This window comes from Geospiza fortis, unplaced genomic scaffold, assembly GCF_000277835.1.
Source record: "Geospiza fortis unplaced genomic scaffold, GeoFor_1.0 scaffold878, whole genome shotgun sequence".
Classification (NCBI taxonomy): domain Eukaryota; kingdom Metazoa; phylum Chordata; class Aves; order Passeriformes; family Thraupidae; genus Geospiza; species Geospiza fortis.
Window position 1 is genome coordinate 1,330,144 of NW_005054471.1, and position 16,052 is coordinate 1,346,195.

Genomic DNA, 16,052 nt, shown 5'->3' on the forward strand with positions numbered 1-16,052 from the left:
TGCTGCACAGCCAGTACATCCAGTAACTTTCTGTGAGTCCATGAAGTTGAGAGGACAGTTTCTTAAAAGCAGAACAGTTCAGGGATTTTTTTTAATTGAAGTAATTATTACATGCTTTCATGTTTATTATTTTTTAACATTTCCAGACTTTTCCACATTAGTCTGGCTTTGAGGGAAAGTAATTTATCTATACTTTACCAATATCTACAATATCTATTAGGCAGTGTTCTTGAAAGGATTTAATTAGTCTTGGCCATGCTTTTGGTATCTGCAAGGCAAAGAAAAAAAAGGGCATTAGATTTCTTACAGGAAAGAAAAATAGTTATTATAATTTAGAATTCAAGTGTTCCACAATTGTGCTTGAATTTTAAGTCCTTTCCTTTTGCAGAACAGTGTCCTTATGGTCCAGGTTTGCTGCTTTATGAAAATTCTTTGCTGACTGTACTAGATGAAGACTGTGGGGCACACCTTCAGCCATCAGTGGTTCATCACAGTGTTCATGCAGAAACAAGAGTGGCAAAGTCACAGCTGACACAGGAGAAGAGGAGCAGATAGGAGTCAGGACCATGTACATCCAGGCAAAGAGAGCAGAAAATGTCTCTTAGAGTCTCTTTAGACTCACTGTCTAAATCTGGCATGTCATGGCTCCTGTAAAGTCATCACGCTGGCTGAGGTTGACATCTGGCGCCAGTAGTCTGAATACAAACTCCACCTGCTCGCTTCACTGGGAGCCAGGGGCATTTCAGATGCCAGTGGAGATGGTTTGAGTGGGGTCTTCAGGAATTACGTTAGTTGGCTTGAGCACAGGACAATTTTAAAACTGACATCTTGTCCTTGTACAAGATTGAATGGATGTGAGTTTGCATGAGGCTTGCCCTAGTCATTAAAATAAACAAAGACAGTAGAGGAACTTTCACTTGGCTAAAAGAAGATCTCTAGGTCAGCACTTCTTTTACTGGGAGGAGATTGAAGAACCTTATGACCTTATGCTTTGTTTTGCTTACATCCACCTCTGTTGGCCGGGTGCTCAGTACCAAATGGATTTGTAGTTTGTTTGGGAGGTATACTTAGCACACAGGGACCAATGCCCTAATACAGGTCTCAAATTGTCTGTTACTGGATAGAATATGTATGAACTGAAATTCCTTGGGTTATGAAATTTAGAAAACCAATGGTGAGCTTTGGGTTAAAGTGATGTGCTTTCCTTTTTTCTCCAAAAAAAAAGTAGGAGTTTGCCAGTGGCATCTCACTCCTTGTATCATTTTGAAATGCAATAAAAAGGAAGAGAGTCTCTTTAACTGTCTTCTGAAACACACAATTCTTTTAGATTTGGCTTTCTTTTTAATTCATGGAGAACAGCTGTGGCATTGTTACTCCAACAAAATAAGCGAATCTCTTAACAGATGGTTCTCACACTGGCTGGGATGAAAGCAGCTTCCTCCATCCTGGTGGGGCTTTTTTGCTGTTCTTAGATCCTGGTATCTTGAGAGGGTTTAAATAAGACAGTTGTTTTCATTCCAATGTAAGTATAGTGTCACTCCAGTAATTCTGCAGTGAAGTGTAGTGTTGTCCCTCCCCCCTTAAATTTTTTTCTTCTGAAAACAAGGAGAACAGTAGTAGTGACTTGCATTTCTTAATTTTCAGTGCTGGTGCAACACTCTCAGCTAGAAAAAACTGTATGGAAATATGAAGTTCCTCCAGCTAGAAACAATTGTACAAGGGACCTTCTGAGTGCATTTGTGTGAAAGACACTTGGTCTAGACCTTGAAATTTTCTTCCCTCCATTTCCCCAAGTGAGGAAGGTTTATCAGAAAGAAGAGCAGATGTTTGGACCATGTAATTGTTTGCATATAAAATACAAAGCTTGCTCAGATAACGTTGAAACTCCTGCTTCTGAAGCAGGGATGAGTCTGCACATGGCAGAGCCATGTAGCCTCTTACTCACCTCACAGACTTAAACAGATGTAGGAGTCTCGTGCTTACAAAGTCTATTTTTTTCACCAGTGGTGTTCTTGTGACAGTCATCTTGAATATGACATGAGATGCTCCAGCTCCCTCCCTTTGCTGTGCCCAGCAGCATCTGTGAATCAGCACAGCCCAGCTGCAGTGCCTTCACAAAGCTGGGTCCTGAATTTAGGGGCCCGTCAATGCAGTTCTGGTCGCAGCAGTAAGCATTGACATGCTTGTGTATGCAAGGAGTAGTGTGATCCCAACTTTAATCTTTCTTTCCAGGGAGTGCAGCTGCTTCTCAGACTCTCTGGGCAGGTGAGCACCATGGCTTTGAGGAGGTAATCAGATGATGAAGCAGCCTATGCTTCCAGAAAAGCCATATCCCTCCTATTTCAAGAAGAAATCAGCACGCCAGCTGAACTGTGCTGTTGATGGAAGAAATGTGAAAACATTGTGCAAGCAAATGTCACAATTCGTGGGTGAATGTCAGACTTGTCAGCCTGGCAGTTGGTTGTGGTGGAAGGGGGAATGCTTTGTATTAGCAGCAGTAGTCTCGCCTAAATAGCTGAGGTCTTGCCTCAAGTCACTGTTGTAGACTATGTTCACCTGCCTCTATTAGTTCATACTCTGTGTGGGGATGTGACTGAAAAATTCTTTTCCAAACTCTTCTTTTTGTCCATTGCCTGCAGATTGGAGTCTCAAGGGGTCACACTGACAGAAGGAGCAGGAGTTCCTCCTGATAGGGGCTCAGTAAGAAGCCCTGATTGCTGGTTGTTAGTGGGCTGCATTCTTCTCTCTTAAGACACCTTCACTGTGATAATTGCCTCCTGAAAACTGTAGTGCTGGTGTAAGACCTAAGCTAGTTCTGGAAGCCTTTGGGAAATGATATTCATTTCAGAAGAAATGGACAGCCTCAGGAAAAGCTGTGCAGTAGTTGCTGGATATATCAGGGAGTAGAGACAGTGAGGAGTTAAACTGAAGTGAAGGAAGGATGCAGCTTCAGCATTTGTGCTCTCCACACAGCCATGCTTTTATGAGATACATCTTGGCTCTGCACAAACCACAATACAAGCTCCTGTTCTACTTGGTGTACTTTTTGTGTCTGGAGTTAAGACATGGTGCACTAATGCTACTGGCTACCTGTGCAATGGTAATACAGAATGATAACCAAAAGGTTTATGTGAGTGTTGGGGTACAAGGCGCTGGGCATGGTTGTAAATGAAGATGTTTGGCATTAATTAATGTGTAATTAAGATGCCACACACAGTTTCTTTGTGCAGGGGTCACTGTCAGCAGCTCAGAGTTATTATAGGCATGATGGCAGGACACAGCCACCTTTGTAATTTGCCTTATGTAAAAGCTGGACCTGAGAACTAGCAGCTCAAACTAGAGTTCAGCCATACAGGTGGTTTTGGAAGCTTCAAAAGCTGTCAGTCACAAATTCCCTGAACCTTGCCCAGTTGGGGGAATAGTGTATGAAAAGCCCTTGGAAGAGTTGAGGTAAATGGCTCTAAACTGTACTGTTTGTGCTATTTAATATTAATTTCTGATCAAATAATTTCTGCTGGGATTTTACATACTGTAGGAGTAGTACAACTCTAAAATTAGTGAAGTGGGAAATTTGAGTGAATTACATGTCTCTGTGTAAGCACAGGTGTCTGCTCAGTGCTGCCTATTGCTCTGCTTCAAATGTTTGCAACTACTGCAGAAGTGGAAGCATAAAAAACAGAGACAGGGTAGATGCACACCAGTATCCTGTGATTAAACATAATACAATCTCAGTGTCATTCTTCTCATCTGATATTTATTCTAGTGGCTGTACAAACTGAATCATAGAATAAACTGAGTTGGAAGAGAACCAGAGGCATCATTGAATCCAACTCTGCCATTCACAGGACATCCCAGAAGTCACACCATGTGCCTTAGAACACTGTCCAAACACTTCTTGAACTCAGGCTTGGGGCCATGACCACTTCCTTGGGGAGCCTTTTCCAGTGCTTAGCCACCCTCTGGGTGAACATTTTTTTCCTGATATCCAACCTAAACATCCCGTGACACAGCTTCAGGCCATTCACTCAGGTCTTGTCCCTGAGCACAACAGAGAAGAGACCAGTATCTGCCCTCTGCTTCCCCTCATGAGGAAGTTGTAGACTACAATGAGCTCTTCCCCTTCAATCTCCTCCAGGCTGAACAGACCAAGTGACTTCAGCCGCTGCTTATATAGCTTTCCCTTCCAGACTTTCACCATCCTCATGGCCCTCCTTTGGGTGCTTTCTGATAGCTAAATGCCTTTTCTATATGGGACACAGATTACATTTCAGCTGTTGATCTCTCTGGTACAGGCAAGGCACTTGAGTTGTTTTTGGTGTTTCCTGCCATGACTCTGTTTCATTTTCTGTGACCCTGTTCTGTTGGGCTCAGGTTCCCTGTGTGCTGTCTCAGAATCACCCCACATCACACCACTCAGTTAAAAGCAGTGGTTCTATAGGTAGTTTGCACCAGCTCTTGTGATGATGCCCAATTTTGAGTTACCGTAGATGGCCCTATAACTTAGATTGAAAACATTGAAAACATTAGATTGAGCTTTGGAGATAAAGTAGATGCAAGATGGATTTTTACTTCAACAATTGTAGAGGCAGAGAAAAGTTTAAGTGAAAGTGTATCCACTTTAAAGTAAATTGAAAGCCCTCACGTTTTATCAGGTTACAGCATGTTACAGGTAGAGGCTGGCTGCTTCATGGGAAGTATGGTGTCTCATCTAGGAATTATTATCTCGACAGGAGATCCTCTTCAACACTAACAGGCTCCCATTAGTGAGTGAAAATAAAAGGTCTGGAAATAAGAAGAGAAAGATGGTAAGAGCAAAAGAAGGTATGTGGAAGAGCAGTAAAGAGCAAGCAAACCTAAAACCTGAGGTAACTGCTCTCAGCTTTTACAGGGTGATCATTATGATGCGTGTCGTTGGCACATCGTGTGATTGTACATCACCATGGGCCAGGACTCTGCTGCCTCTTTTGAGTGTCATTACAATGCACTTAGGTACGTTGTGTTTCTGCAACATGAGCATCAGCTTAGATAGATCAGTATGCAGTTAAGTATGCTGAAGACGTGCCCAGGGGTTAGGCTGTATGTAGATGAGCTGTTTCAAATGTGAATTTCATCTAAAGCATCAGAAGCTCTCTCTGAGCTGTGGCACTGGAGGCAGGGTCCTGATGAGACTGCTTTATAATACAGCTCTAACATACACATTAGGTAGTGGTTGGAAAGACAGTCAATCTTTCAAGGCTTAAGCAGCACTTTCTAAAAGTGCCTTCAATTAACAGCTAATGACAAACTTTCTTTAGTGATTCTCTGGTTGTGTTGTATAGCCAGATAATGATAATGATCACCCAGAGATACTTCAATTTATTTACCATTTTTTATTTCATTGGAAGGCTGATGAATATTTGATCCAGTAATGTTCCTGTTTATGCCTCCATAAGTCAAGTGCCTGAGTTCAGCTTCAATCTATCATTGCGCTGAAGATTTACATTTCAGATAGATTTTTCCAGCAGCACAGATATTGCAAACCTTAAATTAATGCACAAAGCTGCTTCTACCCTGCAGAAGATAAAACTATTAGTAAGGAAAACAATATCTCTTTTGGATGCCTGTCTTCCTAATGATAATAGAATTTAAAGGATCTACAAAGGGCTGTTTCAGCTAAATATCTTATGTCCACCACTTCTTGAAAAGAGGATAATGAGCTGAAAGTGTTCCTGTGCCTACCTGCTGTGTTAATTGAAAACTGTGAAGACACACAGATAGAACCAGGCTCAGGGGACCTTTCTTATAGAAATTTTATGTGAACCATCTCTCCTATATCTGAATGTGTTGTCTAACCTGTCCTTATTAAACTAAAAGGCTCCATTGATAGTGAAAAGTCTTCCTAATGCTTTCACTTGTATTAATTCTATTGGCAGCTTAGAAACCGAATTGAAGCCCCAGAAGTTGCCATTCTTATGTTTCATTGTTTCTTTCTCTAGTCTCTGTTTTTCTCTATGTCCTGAGGGGACATATAAACAGGACACTATACATGCTGTGTGCAGCTCAAAACTTAAAACTGAGAGCATACCTTAAAAGAAAAGATGCACATTTAAAATTTGCTTTTTAGGATCACTTGTTGCTCTTCCCCTTTTTAGTTCCAAGCTCCTTATATGAGTGAGACTCATCAGGAGAAGAAATTGTCAGAAGTGACAAATTGGTAGCTAGGTGGCTCTTCACGTTGATCAGGGACATGTGGCATAATTGGAACATCAGCTCTCTCTGTGAGTTACAGTGGTTTGGATGATAATAGGAGAGGATAAGTTCCTGAGAAAATTACTGAGCAAAGAGCATGAAGACATTCACAAGCTAATCTGGAAAAACAATTTGCTGGAAAAGGGAGATAATGGGATGAACATGCAAGCCTGTATACTGACACCAACATTTGAAAATTCTGATGAACAGTCGGGCATGCGAGACTGGTGATTTACGTAACTTTCTTCTTTATTTAAAATGCTTCAAGACTGTAATATAGTGCTGGAACTGCAACCCCTGACCACTTTTTTTTCCCCTGCAATATACTTTGGGGTGTAATATTGGTCCTTACTGCTTTCTGGTGCATCCTCTCTAATGTGTTCGGTAGAATTGCCTATATGAAGATGCTTTTGTTGCAGGGGACAGAACCCTGGAGAAGGACCCAATTCTCCTGCTCTTGTCTTTAGCAGCTTCACTTCTCTGGATCTCAGTTTTCCCAAATACAAAAGAGGGGAAAATGATTCAGACTTCTCCTGCAAAAACACTATGGAAGATTAAAAGGAAGGTAGAAAAACTGAGACACAGGGAAAAAAAAACTCAGCATCACTGCAGGGAACAGGAACGAAGCCAGCTGTGCAGTGTGGTGATAGCAACATAAAGGCAAACAGAAGTTCAGGGAGATTGGAAATGCAGGCAAAAAACTGTAAAGTCATTCTAAATCAATAGTATGTTGCCTGGAACATGGTGTGTGTTTCTGCTCAGCCATCCTAAAACCAGTATTTTAGAATCATAAAGAGTTTGAGTATCTCTAACAAGGAAGAAAGAAATGGTGAAAATACTGAGATTGTTTCTTCTTGAAGCAGCACATTGGTGGCATGCTGTGAGGAAGAAAGCAATCAAAGAGGTGGGGAAAAAAAGGTAAAGGGTTAATAGGTACTTGAACTCCTGCTTCAAAACACAAAGTATTAAGGACTTAGGGAGTCTGAATGACACTGATCCCAAAGCTGAGTCAGTGGGGTGAGGGGCAAGAGGCTGAGCTGCAAATCCATCCCTACAGCTTGTGGATCCACTGGTACAAGACTCATCTTACTGGATGCAGGGATCTATAATGAAGTAGACATAAACAGTGTGAGAAGGAATGGGCATTCTGTTCTCATCACCTCTGGCATGCCTCTAAATACTAGGTCTGGAAGGGGAACTTCCCCAAGTGCCAGGTCATCCCAGGGCATGCACCCTTGTTTGGGATGAGGGCAGGTCTTTGGTAAGATCAAAGTAAGGGTTGGGGCTGCTGCTCTCATTTCTTATAATAGTTCCTTACTTCAATAGCTCTTAACTTCACTAGGTCTTCCACTCTCACAGGTGGTGGTGGAGGATGGCTGCACCAGGCAGCAGGGTGATGCCAGCAGGGAAGCTTGCAAATAGGCTTTCAAGACAGAGGAAAGGACAGATTGGTAGAGAGATGACTCTTCACACTGACCAGGGATGTGTGACATAATTGAAACACTGTCTCTCTCCCTGAATTGCAGTAGTTTGAATGATAATGGGAAAAGAGTGAGTTCGTGAGAAAATTAACTGAGCGAAGAGCATGAAGACCTTAACAAGTTAATTCTGGAAAAACAGTTCAGGTACAGAAAGACATGTCAGAGCCACACACACAAGGTGAAGAAAAGGCAGAAGAGCAAAACTCCCCTAATGGCCTAGAAAGACATTTTATAGACTGTTCTGTGGCATTTAGCATGAGAGAAGACATCTGAGCACTTCACAGAGTCCTTATTCATCTCTGCAGCCCTGCTGCTAGGTGAAGGGATGTATTAGAAATGCCAGAAATTACCAGATGCCCCTAGTCTTTTCAAAATACCTTCCCTGTCCCATGAACTTGTGACTGCACAGGTAAGGGCTTGAGACAGACGGAGTAAGGCCAGAAATTCCTTTGGGGTTTTCAGTGTAGGATACCTATTGCCTGAGTCTTTCCCACTCCTCCACTTCTGATTCACATATTTTCACCTGCAGCAAGTACAACTCCCACTCAATTTTGGTAGCATTTGTAAGCACCCATCATATCACACTGCAGGGCTCTGATCCAATGTTCCAGCAAAGTAGGGAGACCTTATTAGTGACCCTTTCTGGGAAATCAGGTTTTAGAGACTTGGCATATTTCTTGTAAGGGCATATGAGTCCCAATTCTCTAGGACAGCTCTGCAATGTGTAATCACAATTCTGTTCTTTTGTTGTGTAACCCTGTTTCATCTCCAGCGCAGGTCCATGCTGCACTACCAAGGGAAAGGGTTTACATGGATATGTCATTACAGGCTGTGTTGTAGCACATGGGCTGCAGGGGCTCAAATTAGGCTACAGTAGCTGTATTTGAGAGCTTGGAAAACTATCCCTGCTATTTTCTTCAAATGTCAGTTCCCTGCAGTTTTAGAACAGAAGAATGTACTATAAGAAAAGCCCAACGTGGCCTGTCACAGCATCACCAGCATGTCTCTGGGTTCTGTCTGAACACACTGCTACATGCCACCAGCCTTAGCTGTATTCAGGTCACAGTCAGGTTCCTAAATCTGTTCATTGCCAGAAGGCTTCTGGAGCTTCCCTCAAAGGTAGCCTAGGATCACCTAGAGAAGTAACAGCAATGGTCAGATGTTGTGCTTCAGGTCTGTGAGCCATGGCAGAGCACTGCCTGGGAGGGTACATCATATCACTGATGTCTGACAGCTGTGTCCTCCAGTGCTTTTAACCATGGGTACCTTTTGCTGTCCCTGTTGCGTCTCTTCCTTCTCTTCTTGGACCTGTTCTTCTAGGAACATAACTCAACTGGCTATCCCCTCCTGGCTATCTGGCTATCCATCCAGTCTCTTTCTTCCATCACCTTCTCCAGACAGCTCTAGTCCTACTGCCAGATCCTGCTTTCCTCCCTGCTTACCTCCTGCCAGTCCCCCCTGCCCTCATCAGCCTCAGCCTCAGGCTGTGCCTGTAGAGAGGGATATCACTTAGAGGGGAGGGCTCAGGTGACAAAATGTGTTCCCAGCACTCCAGCTCAACAAAAGAAAAATAAAAAAGTTGGGATTTTTGTAGAATTATATACAAATATGGAACATATTTCAAATTAGGCTAAATGTCTAAAGTGTAAAATTTCACCCCAAAGAGTAGACATTTGGCATCTGGAAAAAAGCTCTAAAAAAACCAGAGATTTGGGCAGTCACACTGCCCAAAAAAAAGCAAAGCAGGCAAACCCCTGCCACTGTTCACAGCAGTCTGCCTTCCAGCAAAGCCTTTGGGAGGAGCAGCACAGAGCCTTGGGGCTGGTCCACGTATCAGCAGCAGAAGGAGCAACAGCCCAGGGGGACCTGAATAAAGACCAGGACTTTCTGCACGTGCCCGAGACTGTTCCAGGGAGCATTGATGGTGTGTTCACCTTTTCATCTCCATTCCCAGCTCAAACAGGGATCTGGTTGGGATTTTTGTGCATGCAATGAGCTCCCTCGACCTCCTGTTCCCACATCATGCAGTGCATCCTCTCATGCTCTACAATCTGCTGCAGCTCCTCAAAGGGTGCCAGGGCCAGATGGCGTGATTTCAGCTGATAAAGGGGCTGCCTTGAAAGAGGCGAGGCAGAAGCTGTCTGGCCTGGTATCTTTTTCTGGTGCTGTCAACAGGAGGTGAAGGAGACAAGCTGGAGCTGGATGGACACCAGCTCCATTCCAGGGAGCATGGAAGGGAAACAAATTCCTTTAAAAAACTCTTCTGCTATTGCCAAATGGTGTCTGCTTGCCTTTATTTCAGAGACCTTCTGCCAAGCGCAGATCACCTCAATACGCTCTGGTTTTCACTCAGCCCGCTGTGCTACATGAAAGATATAGCTAAAATATCTTCAGACCATCTCAAGGGATGGCTGGTGATGTGGCTGACTTTTCATGTGCTGCTGACTTTTAAACTCAGCGTGGTAAACTGCTAACCAGCCTTGTCACTTGCTGTCCACAGTGTCAGGCAGCGCTGCAGCTGTCAGACGCCTTGCTGAGCCCAGCCCCTGGGTGCAGCACAGGGCTGGCAGGCTCTCCAGAACCTTTGCAGTGCACTGACTGCAACCCTGCAGTAACCAAGGGAATTGGGAGCAAGCTCAGTAAATAGTGGGAATGATAAAAGCCACTTCTGGTAATAAAAATGGATTTTTTTTCTTCAGGAACCTAAATTTTGCATTTTTTTCAGCACTGGGAGGGGAGGAAATATCCCTGCACTTTGGAGACAGAATAATTTATAAGCTGCTTTTATAAAAATCAGTGATTTCCCTTTAAGTCAGCTTCTGTGCCTTTGTCTCAGCTTCCCTGATTAGTCACATAATGAGGATATTTCTAATACAAATGTGTCAGGGGAGAAGGGAGCAAAACATTGCTTTATCAGAAGAGAATCTGTATCCCTCCGGATGCTAATTAGTCACGGAGATACAGGAGTGTGGGGTGGGGGCGAGGCAAGCTCTTATTTTAGAAACCAAAATGATTTGTGCCCTCAGAATTTCTCAGGCAGGGCTGGAAAGCCATGCCAAGGGAGGGAGTGCCATGAGATCTCCCCTGGCTTTCGCATCCCTGCCCCTCAGATGTGTTTGCCATGCTGCTGCTCCTGCTGCTGTTTGCAGGGTTATTTCTGTCGCAAGCTTGGCTAAACAGAAACTCTCTCCTTATAAATATGGAAATCTGATGGTTGAGCTTTCTGTCTCTGGAGACAAGTTGAAAGCGTGGTGCTAAAGAGAAAAGGGCTGCTGAACTCTGAGCTTAGTGGCTTTGTTTTCTCTACTAGTGAAGAGAAACTGGCAATTTTTTATTGCTTTGATACACCTTTGCAGTATGGACAAGTGAACTCTCAGGACTTTGTCCTGGGAAAGCTCTGAGCCCAGCAACAGCATGGGCTGTGTCAGAGTCTCTGCTCTGTCCAGGCTAAGCTGGTGTCCACCACTGAGATCCCCACCTGTCTGCAGTGTGGCAGATATGCTTGGGGCAGGAGCCCTGGGCAGCTGCACATTTTTGGAGCTGTGTTGGAAGAGTGTGTGATTTTTATATTTATTACAGAGCTTTAAATTCCAGTGGGCATCTATTATGGTTCCTGATGAACCTCTTGCATCATAGAACATTCTGAGTGGGTAGGGACCCACATGGACCATAGAGTCCAACTCGTGGATCTGTTCACGACAACCCCAGATGTTACACCATGTCCTGAGAGCATTGTCCACATCCTTCTTGAACTCTCACAGGCTTGGTGCCATGATTGCTTCCATGGAGAGCCTCCATTCCAGAGTGGTGGAGCCCCACAGTGCTTCTTCAGGGCTTTGTTTGTATCCTGTTATACCCCATCTCCTTTCCTGGGTTGAGACCACAGTCAGAGAGCCTGCAGAACCAGACACCCTTGCTGTCTGGAAGATGGGACGTTTACTAGGTGCAGGAGACAGGCAGAATGAAAAATTATTCTTGGAGAAGGAGTGAACAGAAGAAGCAATCAAACAGCTCAGAAAAGGATCTGAGGGGTTAAAGATGCCAGGGGTATTCCAGAAGCTAAAAGCAAATTCATCACACTTGTACAGAAGTTGAACAAGTAAAAATCAGCTGCCTTACAAAAACAAAACCCAAACCAACTGGAAAAGAACAGGTGACCCCAGATTTATGCTTGTAGTAGCTGTGACATTGAACCACTGATTAGAGCCCTTGGTCTGTTGAAAGGGGTGGATGTGGAGCCATCCCAGCTTTTCCGGCTATTGTTCTTACAGCCAGAGACTGTAAAAGCTTAATAACATCGTGTTTGCCATGCTGGATCCAATCAATGGCCTGTGGCAGCAATTATCCTGTCTCCAGGACATTGGTGGGAACTAACGTCACTGCAGCAAGGCTCTCCTGGTGTCATTTGTATTGCACCAGGTCTTTTCTTGTCAGAATATGTCACTTCTGCAGTATCTGCTAGAACCAACCCAAATTTGTAGTTTTTCATTCAGCCAAACTTTGATTTTGTCTTTCATGTACAGCTGGGGCAGCCGACCAGTGTGTGGAGGGGATCCATAAACGACTCTGTAGATGCTGACAATAATGGCATTTCAGTAGTAGACTCCACTTGTCCTGCACTTCCTCAGCCGGTTTCTCTAGGTGTTAGAGTTGTCCATGGGAAGGAAGCATAGTTCCCTGGAGTTGTCCATGGGAAGGAAGCACAGTTCCCCTTCACTATGCAGGAGAGTCTCTGAAACTTTTCATTTGAGGTGGAAAACAGCTCTCCTTTGAAAACAGACTGTTCCTCTTGGTGAGGCTCTGTTAAAGATTTGAAGAAGTAAAGATGGGACACAGACCTGAAATAAGCTCTCGACAATAACTGATGGGCACAAATTCAGGCACTACAAGAACCTACCATGGTCCCTTGCAGACTGCACTGGGACTGTGCAGTTTTCCATAGGATACAACTGCAACATACAGCCAAGGGCCTGGGCTCCTGTTCCTGCTTCTGTTCTCCAGACACACTGTGACCTTGGCTCTGACACATGGCTCAATTTTTTAATCATTTTAACGGTATCTCCCCTCAAGAGTAGAGGTTTAAAGAGCAGTTGTAAAGTTGTATGGGGCTTTTTATGATCCTGGTTTGGCCAGATGCCAGTTGCTAAACTGACTCTTACAATAGCTACCAAGGAATCTGTGATGCTTTTGCGCCTTGAATACTCATTTTGCACCTCAGAGCTGTGGCTGTATAATCAGACGCACAAAAGGAAAGGTGTAATATCTTCATGTATATATCCTTTACAAGGAAGGAATTATTTTGATACTGAATTATCCTGAAAACATGCCTCAATTAATAGCTGATTTTAAATAGCTATTGCATGCCACTTGGTAAGTGCTGCAGGCAGTGTGGAGTGCAGTGTGGCATTTCTCTAATTTACAATGTTAATGATCCAATTTAAGTCATGTAAAGCTAGCACAAGATACCAAACTTATAAATGCATGTGATAATAGAGATGGCTTATGTGTGTGAAAGAGCCTGGAGGGAAATACAGTGTTAAATATACTCTATCATGTTTGAAAGGAAAGGGCTGGGGGCTGCTTGTGCTGCTGGTTTCTCAGAGGAAAATCTAACAGAAATCATGTAATTACTCCCGTTTTTCTTGTTTGTCCCTCAAATGCTTTCCCAAAGTATTTGGTCTAGTTACTGCATTGGTGCTTCCTCTGCTACTGTAGACTCCCAGGATTAGTCATACACCATCATCTAAAAAAGTTTCTTCCCTGTGCTGCAAATGTCATTTTTGATTAGGAAAATAGATCACTGAAACATCTTGTTCCCTTTCCACAGCTTATGCCTTTCTGTTTGCTGCATTTTGTTCAGCCTGGATGTGGCAGTCGGGCAGACCCTTTGTAGCCAGGGTTCCAGGGCAGCATTTCAGCACGGTAGGTGCACTGCAGCACCCACAGGGAGACTGGCGCTTCTCTTCTGACCCCATTTGAAGCAACGCAGTGGTCTGAACTCTGGCTACCTGTCAGTGAGCTGAGCTACCCCAACTGCAGATGTACGCAGCAAAAAGTTATTTTAGTGACATGCTGGTTTGGTGTAATTAACAAGACTAAAGGTTTTATTCTTGCAGCAATATTAATACTGCTGGCTTCTCAGTTGCTGATATAAAATGGTTTCAAACACCAATTTGTCTTACAATTATAAACTAACCAGGTTCAAAATCTGGATCGTGTAGTGGATATTGCAGGCCTAATTTGTTAAACAAGATCTGTTCAGTAGTTGCTTAGAAAGGAAAAACAGGAGTGTTGTAAGTGGTGCATTGGCAGAGCTAGTAGAAAGTCAATAAACAGTTGTTGTTTATTGCTTTGTTGAAATGGAGTCAGTAGCTATCAGAATGTTTTTCAGTACATCAGTCACTGTGTTGCCAGAATGTCATTTATTTTGACTTTGGTACAGGGAGGGTGGAGATGCTGAGATGAACAGTTACTGCCCTGGATCTGGCGGAGTGTGCATGTTGATGAAGAGTGACAATCGTGTCTTCCCAGGAGCCTTCTGCTCTGGACCCCATGTGATTCTAGAGTTCCTTCAACATGAGAGACTTAGGGAAAAGATTGTTTTCTTCAGCTCTCCCAGAGAGAAGGTGGAGGTCAGCCATGGTGCTTGGCAGTGGGTAGGGGAACTTAGAGAATGTCTCTTCCAGGGCTAACTGGTGTTCTGACTAAGTAGGTCTGGCATAGAAGGAAGTTCTTCTGTTAAGACAGATGGGGAAAGGGACCTAAAAAGACCAGGGATCTTCACAGTTTACACCAGATCAGGATCAGTCAGCCTGAAAACCAGATCAGCTCTCTTGAATTTCTGTGTGACATCAGTTTCCAACCTAGGTTTGCAGCAACATGCCACAACTTCATCAGGCAAATGTACATCTCCTTAGCCTTAACTCTGCAGTTTTTATGATACTTCCTTGTAATCCTGCTGCAATTTAAGATAATAATTTCTTATTCTCATGATGAGAAACATGAAAAAAAATACTCCTCTTTTTCACCCTGGTGGTCCTTTCTGTAACTGAAGACAGCTATAATATCCTTCCTTAGTCTTCCCCTTTCTTCTCTGAGCAATCCCATTTTTCTAGTGTTCTGGGGTGGTTGTAGCTTCTAGCTTTTATCCATAGGAATGATGAGGGGATTACATCGCCCTTGAAAAAATGGGCTCCAAACCTGAAGCACATTAAGAAAGCTGAAGCCCACTGAAGAAATCAGTTAAGCTGAGGCCTGAGGAAGAAAGAATTAGAGTACTGACCATTGTTTGTCTATACATTTGGTTTGATTCATCCCCTGTATAAATGTGGTCCCCTGTAAATTTGAGCCTTTCCTTTATGCTGTTTCTTGCATAGACATCAAACTGTGCACATCCTGGTTTTCCATCTTTTTGTTCCTGTTGGGATTTTTTGGCACTTTATGTTCATAGATACTTTATGTCTATATTGTAGTGATATACAGAGGCTACGGAGGTCTGCTGTCCAACATAGTGTGAGATTTTACATACCTACCTGTGCACATCAGAGTCCCCTTCCCAGAAGCTTTCTATAGCCGGATTTCTCAGGAATACCTGGCATGGTAAAGCTTGGGGCAGAGGGAATCTGCCAACAGCACAGCACTTTCTGTTCCCCAGGGTACTGATTGAAGGTATAAATATTTATTAGCAGCACAATGTTCTAGCCCAAGAGTCTGAATGACAACACTGAAATTACAGAAACTTCTCGTTGACCCAAATGCAACCCCTATATTCAGGGTGTGTGGTTTCTCGCTTGTTTTCTGCTCACTAAGTCAGTCCCCCATGCACAGAACATCTATCCATTTTTCAGACTCAGTGTTTGATGTAGGAAAGAAACAAAACATTTGGACTTGTCCTTTCCTGTTAGCATTTGTGTGCAGTATGCAATCCACATGGGCAGCTCCAGAAAGCAGATGTCTGCTGAGCTGCAAGCCCTCACTGTAAGCTGTCACACGTGTGTTGGTACTGAGACTTCCAGCATCTTTTAAGTAGGACAGAAGACAGCAAGTACATCATTGATGGGTACCGCAGAGAGACAAGTTAGCTGGATGATATTCTTGATCAGTTGGCTCGTACTGATACAACTGATGGTGGTCAGATAGAAGCCTGTGTACTATGGACAGAAGTGATGGTCAAGCCCTGTATACTGGGCTTTTCCTTGAATTTAGAGGATGAGGGCAGTTCTGCCCCTCTGCTTTTATCCAAAAAAAGCAGCAGAGCTGCGTTGGTGATCAATTTCCCACAGATAGCAAAGTGAAGAACATTTTCATAAGAGGTGTAAATATGACTGATTTTGAGAAGGAGGG